This window comes from Eptesicus fuscus, chromosome 24 (assembly GCF_027574615.1).
Source record: "Eptesicus fuscus isolate TK198812 chromosome 24, DD_ASM_mEF_20220401, whole genome shotgun sequence".
NCBI classification, from domain to species: Eukaryota; Metazoa; Chordata; class Mammalia; order Chiroptera; family Vespertilionidae; genus Eptesicus; species Eptesicus fuscus.
This window is the reverse complement of record NC_072496.1, coordinates 11023533-11042207: the sequence shown is the minus strand read 5'-3', so window position 1 is coordinate 11042207 and position 18675 is coordinate 11023533.

Below are 18675 nucleotides of genomic sequence, written 5' to 3'. Positions count from 1 at the left end.
TTCATTCACCTGGCTGCCTGCACCAGTTTTCTGCCGGCACCGGGGACCCAGGCCTTGGCAGTGGCCACCACCTTCTGCCTTCTTTCAGGGTCAGGGCTTGGCCCCGGGCGGTGGCCTTGGGCTCGGCCGCACCCAACATCCCTGCTAAGGATCGAAGGAGCCGACCCCCAGTGGTTGCCTTCGATCCGTGCAGGCTCCCCGCTGGTGCCCAAGGCTGGGAAAGCCTCCGCCCAAGGCTTTCCCGGCCTTGGGCTCCGCCACACCCCAACATCCCTGCAACGGTTTCCTGGTGGGCGTGGTTGGTGGGCGTGGCTTGGTGGGCGTGGCTTGGGCAAAGCGAAGGTGCAGTCAATTTGCATATTTGTCTATTATAATTATACTAGAGGCCTGCTGCTCGAAATTCGTGCACGGAGGGGGGTTGTCCCTCAGCCCAGCCTGTACCCTCTCCAATATGGGACCCCCTGAGGGATGTCCGACTGCCCGTTTAGGCCCGATCCTGGTGGGCAGTCAGATACCTAAACGGGCAGTCGGACATCCCTCTCACAATCCAGGACTGCTGGCTCCCAACTGCTTGCCTGCCTGCCTTCCTGATTGCCCCTAACCGCTTCTGCCTGCCAGCCTGATCACCCCCTAACCACTCTGCTGCCAGCCTGTTTGCCCCCAACTTCCCTCCTCTGCCAGCCTGGTCACCCCTAATTGCCCTCTCCTGCAGGGTTGATCACCTCCAACTGCCCTCCCTTGCAGGCTTGGTCCCTCTCAACTGCCCTCCCTTGCAGGCAGGGTGCCTCCCAACCGCCCTCTCCTGCTGGCCATCTTGTGGTGGCCATCTTGTGTCCACATGGGGGCAGGATCTTTGACCACATGGGGGCAGCTATATTGTGTGTTGCAGTGATGATCAATCTGCATAGTACTCTTTTATTAGATAGGATAGAGGCCTGGTACAGGGGTGGGGGCCAGCTGGTTTGCCCTGAAGGGCGTCCCGGATCAGGTGGGGGTTCCCTTGGGGTGTGGGGCGGCCTGAGCGAAGGGGGCAGCTATATTGTGTGTTGCAGTGATGATCAATCTGCATATTACTCTTTTATTAGATAGGATAGAGGCCTGGTACAGGGATGGGGGCCAGCTGGTTTGCCCTGAAGGGCATCCCGGATCAGGTGGGGGTTCCCTTGAGGTGTGGGGCGGCCTGAGCGAAGGGCCTGTGGTGGTTTGCAGGCTGGCCACGCCCCCTGGCAACCCAAGCGGAGGCCCTGGTATCTGGAATTTATTTTCCTTCTACAATTGAAACTTTGTAGCCTGGAGCGGAGCCAAACCTGCTGCTCCCTCCGAGGCCCGCAGCCATTTGTGTTGGGGTTATAATTGAAACTTGGTTGCCTTAAGCGGGTGGGCCTGGCCAGGGTGTGCGGAAAGCTTTGCTTCCCCTGTTGCCAGCTGCAACCCTGGCCTGCTCTCTCAAGCTCCATTCTGCCGCCATTTATTTGAATTTGTTTACCTTCTATAATTGAAACTTTGTAGCTTGAGTGGAGGCTTAGGCCTGGCAAGGGCAGGTGGAAAGCTTGGCTTCCTCTGTTACCTAGGAAAACTTGCTCTCTGTGGCTGTAGCCATCTTGATTTGGGTTAATTTGCATACTCGCTCTGATTGGATGGTGGGCATGGCTTGCAGGTGTGTCGGAGGTATGGTCAATTTGCATGTTTGTCTATTATTCGATAGGATATGATGATTATGCAATACTATACAGAAGGTAGTCTTAATATAGTTAGTGCTCTATGGAAAGAGAATGGGATTCACAGATTCTAAGTTATTTTTATTTTAACATTCAAAACAAAGTCTTATTTGCATTATCTTTATAATAAAAATGTTCTAAACATACAGCTTTTTAAAATACCTATAAAACTAACACATATCACCAAATTCTGAAATTTTTTCTTATTTTTAATCCTGATTCTAGTTTCCGGGTACTTCCTCAAATTCTAATAGTATAAAGTGAGTGCCTTGTACAGTCATTAAGATATTTTATCTTATAAGCACTTATGTACTATTTTTTTAAATATATTTTTATTGATTTCAGAGATGAAAACAGAGGAAGCTAGATTTAGAAACATCAGTGATGAGAGAAAATCATTGATCGGCTTACTCCTGCATGCCCCACACTGGGGATCGAACCCACAACCTGGGTATGTGCCCTGTCTGGGAATTGAACTGTGACCTTCACTGAGCCATTCCAGCCAGGCAACACTTATGTACTATTATAGAGCAACTAGTGGCCCGGTGCACAGATTTGTGAACACTGAAAGAAAATTAACTAGAACAAATATTTTAATATCGCTATTCGCCCTTTCTCTATAATAAAAGTGTCAGAGATGAAAGAAAATTAGTAAAATGTATATGAAAATAATATACAAATTGATTAATAAACAATAACAACATGATATAACAACAAATTCATGATATAAAAACAAAAACAGGATATAAAAACAACATTGATAAAAACAATTGATTAATCTTATTCTAATATCTCCCTGTATACCACATTGAGAGTAAAAACACTTTCAGAGTGCTTGACTAATTTCCCTTGTGATGAAGTATTTACAATTTTAACTTTAACGTCACACCCTCTTCGAACTCAAGAGAAAGCAACATATAACTGACCATGTTCAAAAACGGGTTCAGGTAGGAATATTCCTACTCTGTCTAGAGTTTGTCCTTGTGATTTATTAATAGTCATCGCAAATGCTGGCATCACGGGAAACTGTCTTCGAATTAATCGAAATGGCAGGCCAGTGTCAGACAGGGAAAAACGTTTATTTTTAAATTGCCAGGGCGTGTCTTATATAACAGCTGGTTGGTCGGTCAGATGAACATATGGTCGGTCACTTACCTTTTATATATATATATATATATATATATATATATATTTCTAAGTATAGATGATTTTTGCCTGTATTATATGTTTATTAGATATATAGACAAAAATTGTCTTCTGAAAGGAATAAGTAAAAAATGTCCAGTTAACAGTGAGAAGTAAATAAAATGTATTCAGAAAGGTAAGTTGTCTAAACAGAGGAACAGAATGGATTTGTCAAGTGCAGCCTCCTTGCTGTGCTCCCAAACTTACCACTAGTGCATACTTGAATATTGCTGATGTGATTAAGACACCAGGTGAAAGCATAGAGAGAACTAGAAAGTGATGTGAAATAATAGATGCCATTATCTACATTACATCTTGCATTACTCTGGCCTGTTCTGTGCCTCTGCATTCTATTGACTTGAATCAGTTTTGAATTAACTACAAAATATTTCTCTAGTTCTAGCCATATATCCTGATGAAATAATATCTTAACTCCGGGTGCATGGAAATCAGTCAATCTCCTGGCAATTTCATAATCAGAGGACCAGCAATTTCCCCAAATAGTGGTTCTATTTTCCATACTAGAAATCCTGGGTGAGCTCTATACAATCCCGTTTCTAGCACATTAAACCAAAATAGATTATTTTGGAACTAAAAATTTTTCACACTATATAAATCGGATTTCAATTTACACTCACTCTAAGCCCATCTATAACTTTTAGATCACTGCTTTTGGGGAGTGTTGAAGTAGAAAATCACATAATTTAAAGGGAAATGTTTTAAGATGACTTTAATTTTAAAACTCCAAGTCATATATCTTAACAGTAGATACTGGACAGGAAGCTTATTTCTGTACTCTGCAAGATACATTTTCCCCATCTTCTCTTAAGTCGGGGCATTTATCCACTTAACTGGCCAATCAATGTAACAGGTAGTGAAATTCCTGGCTCCAATGTATTGGCAACCACTTGACAGAGAATGGTTGATGGGGTGATGGATTCTGAAATTGTGTACTGAGCTAGAAGAAAACAAATCTGTAAAATATATAAATCCTTTGTCAGGCTTTCCCAGTTCAAAACCACTTGAAGCTTTTCTACATCTTTTCTAATGTTTAAGTACCTGTGTGATGACATATTGAGGTTGGATTTCTCGGAGACGCGGTGCTGTGTAGCAGATTGGAAAGCACCTGAATCGATTGTGTCACTGCATAGCAGCTATGCGACAATGGATGGATTGTAGGGACCACAGTCCATTAACTCTAGATGCCTATCTGCTGCCAATAGCCTATGTGTGGTCAAAAGGTAATTCTTATTATTCTCAAATGCGCATATGATATTTAGTGAAATAGCACCGTTTTATTTGCCCCATATCCGTGGCCCGTACAAGGGGGTTCAGAGGGGAAAGCAACATGATGCAGATGCAGCGGATGGAGATGTAATTTGAAAATATAGGAAGCCAAGGAGCACAGGCAGCCAGAAAACAAAAACAAAAACAAGTCAATGGATGCTCCCCTCAGAGCCTTCAGAAGGACGATAAGAAAATCACGAGGCTGGCGTGGCTCAGTGGCTAAACATCAATCTATGAACCAAAAGGTCATGGTTAGATTCCAGGTCGGGGCACATGCCCAGGTTTGCAGCCTCAATCCCCTGTGTGGGGTGTGCAGGAGGCAGCCGATCAATGATTCTCTCTCATCATTGATGTTTCTATTTCTCTCTCCCTCTCCCTTCTTCTCTGAAATCAATAAAAATATATTCTTTAAAAAGAAAATATATTGGTGTTGTTTTAAGCCCTTCAATTTGTGGCAGTTTGTTACAGAGACTCTGGGAAACCATCACACACACTGATTCACTGTCTCTGTGCGTCTCCCATCCCAGCTTCCAAACTAACACTGTCCTCACCTTGAGGAAGAAGAATCATTCTAAATCGAGTGCAAAGCACAAAGTGATATCTTTGGATAGTCTAATCGGTAAATTTCCTACTTAAAGTGAATTCAAGTTTTTTTTCTTTTTTCCAAAAGGAATTAGGAAACGCTTTGCATTTGCAAGTGTTGTCCTAGATTCCTAGAGCGGAACGTAATGATCCAGGGCAGTCTCCTTTAAAGATACTTCATTCACATTTGTCTTAAATTGTGTGCTCAGCCAGCACTCCTGTTAAATTAAGTCTTACTTAATCATTCTTCTGTACTAACCTGAGTTCATTTTTAAGATTTTGGTGGGGAGAGTGGTTTCAACCCTCAACCTGTTTTTTTTTTCTTATAATAAGCATGATCAAATATGTTGGAATCGCTTAAAAATAAAGCTAAGCAAAATGCATTAAGGCTTTTTATTTAGCCCCTGCGATAGTCTTGTTGACTATAAAGAAGTCCTTTTAGTCATCCCTTGAATGATACGCAGTTTGCCTACTTCACTTCAGAAATCAAGCACAAAAATAAATACATCTGGTAGCCTCCTAGTCCGTTGCTAAGAGACAACAAATGATGTGCTTTTAGAATTGGCGAACAAAGAGGGTTATTATGTGCAATGCATGTTCTAGAAAGAAGAGAGAGGAAAAACAACTGGATTTTTATCAAATACAAGGAGTGCAAACATAATAGCATCCATGAGTATGAGATGTTACAATACGAACACACGTATGAGGAGCAGTAGGGGAGGGAGAGTAAAGACAAACAGGATGACAAGCAAAACTGAGGACATGGAGAAATCCATGCTTTTTTCAAAATCCAGACTTACACTAGAGGCTTTGCTTAAATGACAGGAAGCCTACTCACTGGAGTAAATTTCCAGCACAATAAAAGTCTCTTCAAATAGCAGGATAAAATATATTCAACGCACCAGTTCCAAAGAAGTAAATAAGCAATTTGGCAACTTGAGGAAAGATGCATATGTTGGCTGCTAATATTTATCTAAAATTTAAGCTAGTCATTTTAAGGATTATAAAAATGCAAGGTTTAACGAGTGTACTAATATAGGAAGGAACGCGGGCTTGTTCAGGACTCTGTCTCATTAGTTCTTTGTATTTTATATACTCTCCGAAGGAAGTCCATGCAAACACTTAAAGAGCATTAACTCTCATGCCATCTTATCTCACTGAAGGCTAAATTGTGTATCTATGTACTTAACTACATACTAAATACCAAACTTCAGAGGGGAAACCAGAGATTTAAATATAGGAAGAGCCAACGGATTTTATAGGACATGGAAGATAGAATGAGAATATCTAAAACTGGCTAATCATAGTTTTTGGCATGCCAAAATTATATGCAAAAATATAAAGACTGGTATACACACAATTTAGTTTTAGCAAAACAAAGCTGAAAGGAACATAGACCGTGAAGGTAGGTGGCGCGCAGGGGATGGCATGGCCAGGCATCGGAACAGGTGGTAAAAGAAACTAGACAGTAGTTAATGTGAGAGCAGTGGGAATATCCTTGTAAATCAGGCCCTTTATGTACTAACATATCTTGCAATTTAATAAGGCTAAGCTAAAAAGAAAGTGCAATCGAAGGCTACTAAACCGAGCTAATGATACTGAAGATGCAAATAAAAGGCTAATATAAGGCATTGGAGTCTTTTAAGAGTTGAAATGAAGGGCTGTCAGGACATGCTTGAATTCTGCTTTGCCCTCAATTTTGGGAAACGAAGAAGAATGGAAACTGCTCCGTGTTTGGAAAAAGTTCAATTAAATCAATGCCCGGGTGCCTTCTGGGGAACGTCAGCCATTCGCTGTATGGGGCTTGGACACCGTCTCGAAGGGGCCCAAAGGTGTTATAAAAAGTGTAGTTAGGTTTATCAAACTGATTTGTATAGACTTTCGCCTGAAGCGATGGCTTATTCGTTTCAATAAACTCCGTGATAACAGGCTTAAGCCTTACTTATTTTCCATGGAATAGTCTCTTGACCATAATACAGTCTGGCAAGAATGGAGGCAAACTCTTTTGCTTTTATCCATTCGAAGTATAGACGTGCCGTTTGAGCTGGCAAAACATTGATAGCACACTAATAGTGCTTCCACTTGGCACACTTCCTGGATGTAGGCACCCAACACAAGGCAAGAGTGTCCTCTCCTTGGCCCAGGGGTTGCGGGGGGGCACAGTTAGTACAACCTGGATGACTGCAGTACCTTACATGACTGCTTCAGGCTTCTTACCACACACTAAATATTAGTACTCCTCCTTCAGTACGTATTTTTTGTTCTCTAGAGTTTTTTAGTGCTATTTTGGGGCCAGTATTGGGTGTTATTTTGTTCTGCAGGCTTGGACATCACTAGCAGAGAACTCTGGACAAGAAAATCAGATGATGGGGCTCTCTCATTAATCCCCACCAATCCTACCTAGTGACCTGCTTTGGCACTCACCTTCCTTTCCTCCCATTAGCATTCAATGTATTCCTTCTTCCTACCTACCCATTACCTGCATATAATCTGGTGCCTTCAGATCCCTGTCTTTATTATTAAATGCATAAAATTTATATCCAAGTCAACCAATTTAAAAATGAGAGGAGAAAAATGTATCTATATATATATAAAAGCCAAGTGACCGGAACGACCGGTTGCTATAATGCACACTGCGATGACCAACCAGCCCAATCGGGCCCCCGACTGCCCCACCCACACACACAATCTCCTGTGGCCCCCCCCCCCCCCGCTGGCTCCATCCCCGATCACATCCCCCCTGATTGAGGGCAGGGCCGGAAAGCCAACTTCCCCCATCTCCTCCCCACTGCCAGCCCGGCCACAATGGGCCCCCATTGGGGCAGGCCTGCCGGACCCCACCCATGCACGAATCCGTGCACCGGGCCTCTAGTAGGAACAGAAGTCCCTATGTCTTTAGAATCAAAAGCTACTTCATCCAAAAATAAATAGACGAAAATAAATGTTTAAAAATCTTTAAAATGTACATTTAAAAAACCTTAGTGTTTATTTCCTTATGGGACTAGTTTGTGATTCTAAAAGAAACTTCCATGGCATTGACCTATTTAAGAGAGGACAAATTCTACTAACAGGGATGCATTGGGTATCTACTAAACTTGGGCTTTATAAATTGTTTCTCAGGCTCTGCCTCAGAAACAGCTCCCCCTGCCCTCAAATAAGGCCAGAATTTCTCAGCAAAAATTATAGTGAGCAATTATCAGTGGAAGACTTTTCTATATGTTTCTATGCCTCTTTTTAAACCCTTTAACTGTGACTCAATAATATGATAAATTACATGGGAGGAGACTATAGAGCAACTGAAAATGAAGTTGATGTTCTACTTGATTAAAAATATGAATAACGTTTTTACATAACCTTTTATAAACAAAGGTTGACTTTTATTTAAAGGTGGAGGGGATCGCTCACATTTATCAATGTGTTCCTTTCAACCCCGTTTTACACCGAGATGCCATGTTGATAAAGCACTAAGGATAATACACAAACATACAGAGAAGGTGAGGCACCCTCTGGCTTGACCAAATGAGTTGTTGTTTAGGAGTAATTTCATCAATTTCAACTAATACTGATGTCTACATCACTTCTGCTTCTAAAGCCAGGAAAGTCAGCTTGTGTAGCTATTAGCATATTATGCCTTTGCCACATCAGAATAAATGCATCCCATTATTATAAATTAATTGGAAGAGAACAGCACTGCCGTGGGTTGAAACTTTTGAAACAGTGATCGGAGGACTAAAACACCGGGTGGATGAAAACATCACACTTGTAATTGGAATCCTTCTATGAGGGAATGTCAGAGAAAAAATTAGGCAATTACCAAGCAACAATGAGAAATGCAGGGCTGGCTCCTCTCAGGGATGGCCACACCTGCTTCAGCACATCCCGGAGAATAAACGGTCTCAATTAGAAACTTGGCACCAGGAATAATGTTTGTGATTTACAATTAATGTAACTTACATGAGCTGATTTCTCAGCTTTATGGCCAGTAACCTACAGGTGAGCAGAATATTCTACATTTAGGATGTGGTTCATAATTTAGAACTGATTAACATTTAATATGCAAGTTACATTACTTAGTGTGTTTACTTGAAATCTGGAAGTATTCTTCAGGAAATAAGAAAATGCATAAGAAGATAAGGCATGCATCTGATGAGTATATTTTAAATAATTTCTAATTTGGTTTCATTTCCTCATGCTACTCTCATAACTGATTTGAATATTACCAATGTAAAAGAATAATTTGAGAATAATTTTTATATAAATGTAGCCCCTTATTTTCTGAAGTTGACAATGATTAAAATTATGCGAAATCTTAATGATGACCTCATATTTCTTCATTTAAGCTACCTTTTCTTCAGTGGGACAAATTGGGGCATAAAATATATTTGTAAACAGAATAGTTATTTAAGAATAAGACTCAAATTTCAAAAGTTAAATGTAATACACTATTTTTCTTGCAACAAGTGTACTGCAAATATTTTTATTGTATACAATCAACAATAACATTATAAGGGGTGGATATTATTTACTTACTTCTCTGTTAGCTGGGGTCAAGGACATGCTTTTGAGCCAGACGTTCTATGTCTTCATGAATGAAAGGAGAGCTCAGACCCAATTAATTGTTTAGCAGATAACATTGTCTGAATATGAATTTATGTTTTAAATACACACATATTTTTAAAATATTGAATATATATATATATAAATACATGTGGATCAAAATATATTTTCAATATACTAGTATATTCCAATTCTATTCTGTCCATTTTTATTTTAGTGATGGAAACCACCACTTTGAGTCTTACATGGCCAACCAGCAAACCTCGAACCTCTATGTAACCAAGTAACTGTGTCCTGCCAAATAAATTGTGAACAGAAGGGTTATGTGCAACTTCTCAGTGATATCCTCCCAATAAAGTTATACACCTTTCCCTGCCTCTTCTCCCGAGTCCTACCTCTAGAACCTGATGTGGTGGTAGTAAGCCCTTGAGACAAGATGGACAAAATCCATCCCCTGCCAGATGGTAGAGCAAAGACAGAGAAATGTGATCTTGTTTCTGAATGACTGCACGAAGCAGAGCTGCCAAGTCCTGCCAAGAAGTTCTCCTCCTCCCAATGTCCTATAAATTTCCTCCTCCAGCCCTAGCTGGTTTGGCTCAGTAGATAGAACGATGGACTGGGGACTGAAGGGTCAAGGGCACAAACCTAGGTTGCGAGCTCGATCCCCAGTGGGGGGCGTGCAGGAGATAGCCAAACTATCATTCTCTCTCATCATTGATATTTCTCTCTTTCTCCCTTCCTCTCTGAAAAAAACAAAAAAACACACACACACACACACACACACACACACACGTAAAATTTCGTCCTCGCAATCCTCGCTTCCCACCGCTGTTTTCCCTCCCCCCCCCCCCCGCCTTTTCTCCAGGTAGTGCACCGCCAGCACCTAAGAAAACTGTCCAGTAGAGCAATGCTCACTTAACAGGGAACAAGAGGAGAACAAACTGAGAGAACAAAATCAGAATTCTCTTATGTGAACAGGAGAGAAAAACGTATATAATTCACAGGAAGATGAGCCTTCTATGATAATTATTCGGAGCAAAACCATTAGTTTAAAACATAGCTGTGCCCTAACTGGTTTGGCTCAGTGGATAGAACGTCAGCCTGCAGACTGAAGGGTCCCGGGTTCGATTCAGGTCAAGGGCATGTACCTTGATTGCAGGCACATCCCTAGGGGGGGGGCGGTGCAGGAGGCAGCTGATTGATGTTTCCCTCTCATCGATGTTTCTGACTCTCTAACCCTCTCCCTTCCTCTCTGTAAAAAAATCAATAAAATATAAAAAAAGATAACTGTACATTTAGAAAGAAGGGAGTAACCGTGAGTTTTTTTGTTTATTTATTATGTGAAGGTTTGGAGTAAGAGACATAGTAAAAGTCATGTAAGGGGAAAACAAACTCTTAAATTCATATTTACTTTGTGATTGTTGCATATATTTGAAGTTGCAATGAAAAGGTTAATTATGAATGGAACTTCAACTTGCTTTATATTTCCCTATGAGAAGCTTCGAGAGTCTTAACTAATTCATATTGGTGATTATATAAAAATCCTAGAAGGGCTACACTTCTCTGCTGATCATACCTATACAGTAATTGATAACTTTCAAGACTAAAATAAAATATGTTAAAGTACTAAAGGATGAATTACCATATGCCCTACCTTTTGCTACACTTAAGTTACTAAAATTAGTCTTCCTTTTCCCATAGAGTAAATTTAACCCTCAATTCTCCATAGAAGTGTGTACTTGAGGTATGGCGCCTTTTTATTGAAAACTTATTCATATCACATTTTAGAAGTAATTGTGATTGGCTCCAGTCTGGCTTCGCTGAAATCCTGCTTCCATGGTACAGTAACAGGAGTGAGACTTCAATTTTCTCTTTTGAATTAAGGAATAATTGAGGACAGTTTTGAAAAGGAGTCAAGTGCTTGTTTTCTTGGAATAATCCTGCAATTTTGTTTTGAGAGTAGCATTATGGTTGATGTGTTTAACGCTGATGAGCAAATCACATTTACGCCAGAAGTATAAGAAGGGTTTGCAGATAAAAGAACTACAGTGGGTAAAAGCAATAGAGCTAATTAATGTGGATCCATTCCAATGGAAAATTGTGGTATTGGCAGTTTGAAAGGAAAGATATGGCTTAGAACGCAAAACCTCAAACGACAGAGATGAAGCAAGGTACTAAAATAAACCACAGGCATATAGATAGGGGTATGTTGAGCTGCATAGCCAATTAAAATTATTTGTAGATTTTATAATAAGTGATATTAGGCTCCATCTTATGAGGAAGAGATAGGTCTAAGATATTACTTCATTATTGCCGAAATTACATTTTTATTTAAAGTATTATAATACAAAAAAAGCCAAGTACAATTTCCTCATTGTTAGCCAATCATGTGTATAATATATAAGTATTTCTAAAACTCCATTAAACAATCAGTAGAAAGGACTTTTAAAGATGTTTTCCTACATTCTTATGCTGGAAATAAAGCTGTTCATATTTCAGAAGCAAAGAACAAAGAGACAGAGACAAGAGAAAGAGAGAGAACAAGAGAGCCTGATATATATTCAAGCTTTGTTGTTTATTTTTCTTTGTGAAGCTGGGTATGCTACTTCATTAAAGAGATTGGAGTGGAATTACTCATGAGGAGCAAGAAAACTGGGAAATGGATTTGTTAAAGAATCTTTGAATTCTTTACTTTTCAGGTGATTTACAATCCATCAAAGAAAGAAAAGTAATTCAAACAAAATGTAATGTCCCAATGACGATAAAAGCTGGCCAGATGCCCTAGCTGGCTTGGTTCAGTGGACAGAGCGTAGGCCTGTGGACTGAAGAGTCCTGGGTTCGATTCCAGTCAAAGGCACATGCCCGGGTTTTGGGCTCAATCCCTAGTAGGGGGCATGCAGGAGGCAGCTGATCAATGATTCTCTCTCACCACTGAGGTTTCTGACTCTCTCTCCCTCTCCCCTCTTCTCTGAGATCAATAAAATATTTTTTTAAAAAAAAAAAGCTGGCTAGAGCTTGACTTCTCTATCATTATCAGATTAATAATACTTAGCAGCTTTTATCATGTATTCATAGATCCTTTATAATAACATAATCAAATTCTTGTATTTCCTCTCCCCCATCTTATATGCTATCCCATTTATCAAACCTCAAAGGGGAAGGACTCTTAGAGTAAATAAGCAAAGGGGACAGAAATGGCTGAACTTGACAAAAAACTGGTTGAGCATTTATTTGAATTAAACATTTAAATGTGGCTAATTAACTCATTAACCTTTGCATTAAAAATTCTATTTCACACTGTGTACTACACCGCAGTTCAGCTGTGGTTCAGGTGTTACTTAATTAAATCTAAGGCCAAGATAGTGGCTCAAAAATTCTCTATTAATTCATGTATTAGGAGACCATAAACATTCCTAACAATGCCCTGATATGTTTTGCTATTATTTTATTTTTAAAGAGGTTTCATCTTAACAACATACTTCTTTAATAATTGGACCAAAACCACAAATCTTTTTCTACTAAATAAAAGGCATAACTATGAACATGATTGGGACTACAGATTTTTATCCCAGTTCTAGCTGTGTAGCCATGTTAGAACTCAAAAGAATATTCAAAGAAAAAAATGGTATGTGAAAGATAGCAAACAAATTTTAAAAACCAAATAAATTAGAACAAACAATAATATAAACTAAATCAGTAAGCAGGCCTTCATATATGGTGAGGAAATAAAAATGAAGTTGATTATTTTCATTTTTAAAGACATTCCAGAAAAATTCAGTTAAGAAAAAATATTCATAAGTTTTTGTTTGTCTGGTCTGTTTATATAGCCCTCACCTAGTCAGTTCTGCATGGAGAATGAAGGCAATAAATGGCCAGATAAATCTGGGGAACAAAAAAGGAAATGAATTAAAAAACTGGTGGGGTAAAATCCATGAAGAAGCTGGGGGGGAAAAAAACACCATAAAAGGCATAAACTCAGAAAATAGCGTTGGCATGAAGAAGAGGCCTGAAGAGATCCTCCATCCAGTCGGTGGGAGCTGCATGCCATCAAGGATCCCAGACTCGTGGCCACACTCACCAGAAATGTAGCCTCTTTGACTTGGGGTGGGAGAGGGTGAGAAATGCTCATGTCCTGCTCCACCCAAGGAGACAGAGTAAATCTTGAGGGAGAATTGATGGCAGAGAGGTCCCCACCGCTTTGGCTACATCCATCTGGAGCAGAGAGAGCTCCTGTGTGTTGCAGAGAGCTGGGGCAAGTGGCCACAGAACCCGGTTGTTCCTAAAGAGGTTTCATTGATTGACTTGAAGAAATGTGTCTTCGTCTGTTGTATGCCCTTAGGACCACTTCCAGAGACTTTAGGTGGTATTTGTCATAGTCTGCTCCAGCTTCCCTTCTTTTTTGGGGAGTGTATCCCTGGAGTTTGTCAGGCTGCTGTCTGGGAAGTGGAACCCTGCCATACTGGAAGTCACACTAAATAAACGTTTATTAAAATTGAAGATATGGAAGGTACATTGTTGTAACAAAAAGGAGGATCTTCAAGGTCAGTATCTTAAAGTTATAGAAGACGACAGTAATGAAAAGTCTATTTTCAGCATCTGCTCAAGTATACATTTTGTTTCATATTTCTTTTGTTAAAACCTATGTGTATTTTATTGATTTCAGAGAGGAAGGGAGAGAGAGAAAGAGATAGACACATCAATGATGAGAGAGAATCATTGATCAGCTTCCTCCTGCACACCCCACACTGGGGATGGATCTGCAACCGGGCATGTGCCCTGACCGGGAATCGAACCGTGACCTCCTGGTTCATAGGTTGGCACTCAGCCAATGAGCAACACTTACCAGGCACACATCTCTTTATAGTGGAAATAATCTAGAGATATGTAGGTAATTCAATAGCATTTGCTTTTTAAGTCTACTGAATAAATAAACATATACCGTATTTTCCGGCATATAAGACGACTGGGCATATAGAAGATTTTCCTGGGTTCAAAAGTCGTCTCATACGCGGGAAAATACGGTACTCTCTGACCTTGATCAAGGTACTAATTTCTAGCAAGATGAGCTCTCTAAGGATCTTTTACAAAAACATGTTGGTGTTCCGACTGGTTCTTCATTTGTATAAGAGAAAACTTTAGCTGTCTCCACAATTACTCCTGACACATAATTGTGTAACTTTTCATTATTCCCATTTGCCAATTTTGTATTAATAACAATTGAACTGGGTTATTTGTCCATTGCTACCAGAGGAGAAAACACACACCACTCTATTACACTGCACCTCAGAAGCCCTGTTAGTTGTGGACGGTGAATTATTATTTATATTGGTAGACATATATTCTACAACTGAAGCATGGAAACTCTCAGGGGTTGTTACATAGTGTTTATTTAAGAACCAGCTTTTCTATATGTGCATTTTTGCTCAGGCTCTGGAATTTACTCCACAATAATTCCAATTACATCCAGTCTTTTGTTCCTAAATCGTACCCATGATCACCTCCGCGCATCCATCTGCTGCGATATATTGACTTAGTCTGTCTACTGATATGTGATTGAGTTTATTCAGCTGGATACCAGAAGGGCTGAAAGAGAGTATTTACAGTTCATTTAGTTCTGTGCTATCACTGTTCTGTGATTGGCAGGTCCATGGCCACATATACAAAAGTAAATCAGAATTCTGCCCGAAGAAACTAAGAGAGAAAATGCTTGGTGTTTGACCTACTTTTTCCCTGTAAGTTTTGGTGATTTTCATTGTTAAAATTAAATTTGAATTTAAACACATGAAATAATACAAATAGAAAATGTAAAGCTTGACTATTGAGAAAATATTCACTTTTCACATAAAAATATGATTACACAATTAGTTAATAAAAAAAAAAAAAACACCTTGGTAGAGACCAGAATAGAGTTTTCAATTTACACATAAGAATTGTAAGTTAAATAGTAATCAGATCAAGGAAAAACTGTATTAAAATATGGACTCTGAATCCTTCTGGCTACCATGGTAAATCTTCTAAGTCTAATGGTATTTAATTTATGCACATGCTTTAGCTCAGAGAATAAAAGCAAAGCTGTGATAATTGTGTCTTTGTAACTACCAGCTCTATATTTCCAGTTCCCAGTGTGTCACTAGGGTAGCCATCAGAACACCCATTCTCGAAACCTAAATTTTATTTTCAAACACATGACCTACAAGAAGGAAAACACTCGCGACCACAAGGAATATGTTTTAAACAGTTGACTGCTTAAGAGAAAAATAATTGACTGGCTTTTTGATCGATGGAAGAAGGTAAGCCCTTGTATGACAAGAGAAGCTACGGATTTCTGTAGATGCAGAAGGCCTATAAAATTGGTCTCATTCTTTCTCAGCTTCTAAAAGTCTTTCTAGGGAAGAAATAAATTGAGTTCAGATCATTCCTGTCAGAATTCTGTTTCAGAAAGTGACTGAGCGCCGCGTTGCCGGCCCTGCCAGGGACTAACGCTTGTTATAGCAGCGAGTGTGCCCAGTTCTGTCACGGTAGCCTTGTCATTAGGTTGTGATGGATGACCCAGAATTTCCAAATTGTGCTCGGTGCTCTGCTAGTTCTTCCCTCACTGAGAGTACGTTCCTGTTTATCCCGGATCAGCATATCCGGAGACTTTGGAGCAGATACTTATTTTGTTCCACTTAACAATGGCAATTTTCCCCTTCTCTGGGGTCTCTTCTGGTTGGCATCTCACCGTCGAAATAAAAGCCAGTGCTAATCCTTGTAAACACGATGATAACATGCAGGCAACATGTTGTAGAGTTGATTGCAACATGGAATTATGCGTGGGTGTATTATGAGGCCCTACCGATATTGTAGAGCTCCAGTTCTTAACCTGGGGAAGTGGCCAATATGTTTTTGATACAGACTCTCTGTTCCAGTTCTAAACTAGACCTTGACTGTCCAGAATCAAGAGTTTATGTTAAACACAAGCGTAAAAAATTGCAGGAGAGAGACTATGAGTTCTTATTTGTATATTTCCTTATTATGACTTTGTGCTAAAACATTCTGTAGTATAAAAAAGGGGAAATTTATGATCAATGACACCCGATGTATACTGATTTTCCAAATATGTCAATTACAATCAAGTACCAGGAGTCAATTATAGGATCCTTTTTTGAATCCTAATTGCTTTATTATACATGGACAATCTATAATGATGCAATAGATGCATTTTGGGGTAAAATAGCCTGAAGAAAATCTGCACATGAGAAATATGGAAACCTACTGGGAAACAGGTTGGAGGCAGACCAACAAAATCCTAAGAAACTGCAATGAGCATATTCATTTATGCTTTTAAAAATAATAAAAGCATCGTCACTAAAATAACGTTGAATTCCTAATACATAAAAAATATATTAGAATCAAAAAGGGCTTTATCATTTGAAAAATGTGGAAGTACACTTTTTAATTTGCCTTGTTTAAAAGGTGTTTAAGGAAGGGGGTGGGGCTACCAAGTTTTAAAAAGAAGGATAAAAGCCAGCGATTTGCCTCAGTGGATAGAGCATCGGCCTGCGGACTGAAGGGTCCCAGATTCAGTTCTGGTCAAGGCACATGTCCGAGTTGCAGGCTCAATCCCCAGTAGGGGGTATGCAGGCGTCAGCCGATCAATGATTCTCTCTCATCATTGATGTTTCTATCTCTCTCTCCCTCTCCCTTCCTCTCTGAAATCAATAAGAATATATTTTTAAAAATAAAATAAAAACAAGAATAAAATATGCAAACATCAGGGAGAACAGTGCCATCAATATTACCTGCACAGCACGTGGACCCAAAATAAGAGAAAAGGGAGACCATGGGGCTCCTGTGGCATTAGGAACAGGATGGGGGTTTCATAGGGTTGCTGAGCCCAGCTGGTTGAGTGTTCTTTGTCTTCAGCCCCATTTACTTGGGAGCAAAAAACATAAGTGTGTTGGAAAAACATCATGGGGATCAAGCTGTTTTCCACCTTTCAACAATGACATTCCCCTTGCTTTTAGTTAGCAATGAGTTCATCTGAACTACAGAAATGCTCCCTTGAAAAAAGTGGCTATGTTAATAAAGTCTTTTATTCGAATGAAGAAAATTATGTTATTTACTCTGTGAAACACTACTCTAGTACTTTCATTTTTATAATAAATATTATGACAATATGATCATTTTAGACTAATGTTCTTTTGAGTCTGCATGAGTGTACGCATAATTGCTCTTTATCTTGTTGGAATTAAATATCCTCATTTTCATCTATTTTCATTTTATATATATATATATATATATATATATATAAATATATATATATATGAAAAAAAAAAATATAAATATATATATATATATATAAAATAAAAGCCTAAGCGACCATTACAGTGGAATGACCAGAATGACCAGTTGCTATGATGCGCACTGATCACCAGGGGGCAGACGCTCAACGCAGGAGCTGCCCACTGGTGGTCAGTGCGCTCCCACAAAGGGAGCACTGCTCAGCCAGAAGCTAGGCTCATGGCTGGTGAGCACAGCAGCAGTGGCGGGAGCCTCTCCCACCTCCACAGCAGTGCTAAGGAGCAGTGAGCCAAGCAGTAAGGAGTAGCAAGCAGGTGGGTGGTAAGGAGTGAGGGTCCCTGACTGTGAGAGGGATGTCCGACTGCCGGTTTAGGCCCGCCCTCCCCTCCCCCCCCCCCCCAGCAAACAGACATGCCCCAAGGGGTCCAGAACTGCGAGAGGGATGTCTGAATGCCAGCTTAGCCTGCACCCACCAGAGTACGAGAGGCTGCAGGCCAGGCTGAGGGACCCTCCACTCCTGTGCACTAATTTCATGCACCGGGCCTCTAGTCCTATCTAATAAAAGAGTAATATGCAAATTGACCATCACTCCAACACAAAAGATGGCTTCCCCCATGTGGTCACAAAATGGCCGCCACAAGATGGCCAGCAGGGGAGGGCAGTTGGGAGGGACCAGGCCTGCAAGGGAGGGCAGTTGTAGGCAATCAGGCTGGCAGGGGAGCAGTTAGGCAACGATCAGGATGGCAGGGCAGTGGTTAGGGGGTGATCAGGCTGGCAGGCAGAAGCGGTTAGGGGCAATCAGGAAGGCAGGCAGATGAGCAGTTGGGAGCCAGCAGTCCTGGATTGTGAGAGGGATGTCCGACTCCCCGTTTAGGCCTGATCCTCCTGGGATCGGCCCTAAATGGGCAGTTGGACATCCCTTGAGGGGTCCCAGATTGAAGAGGGTGCAGGCTAGGCTGAGGGACACCCCCCCCCCATGCATGAATTTCATGCACCAGGCATATATATATATATATATATATGATTGAAGGAATTTAAGTCTGTAGAAACTATAAAAACAAAA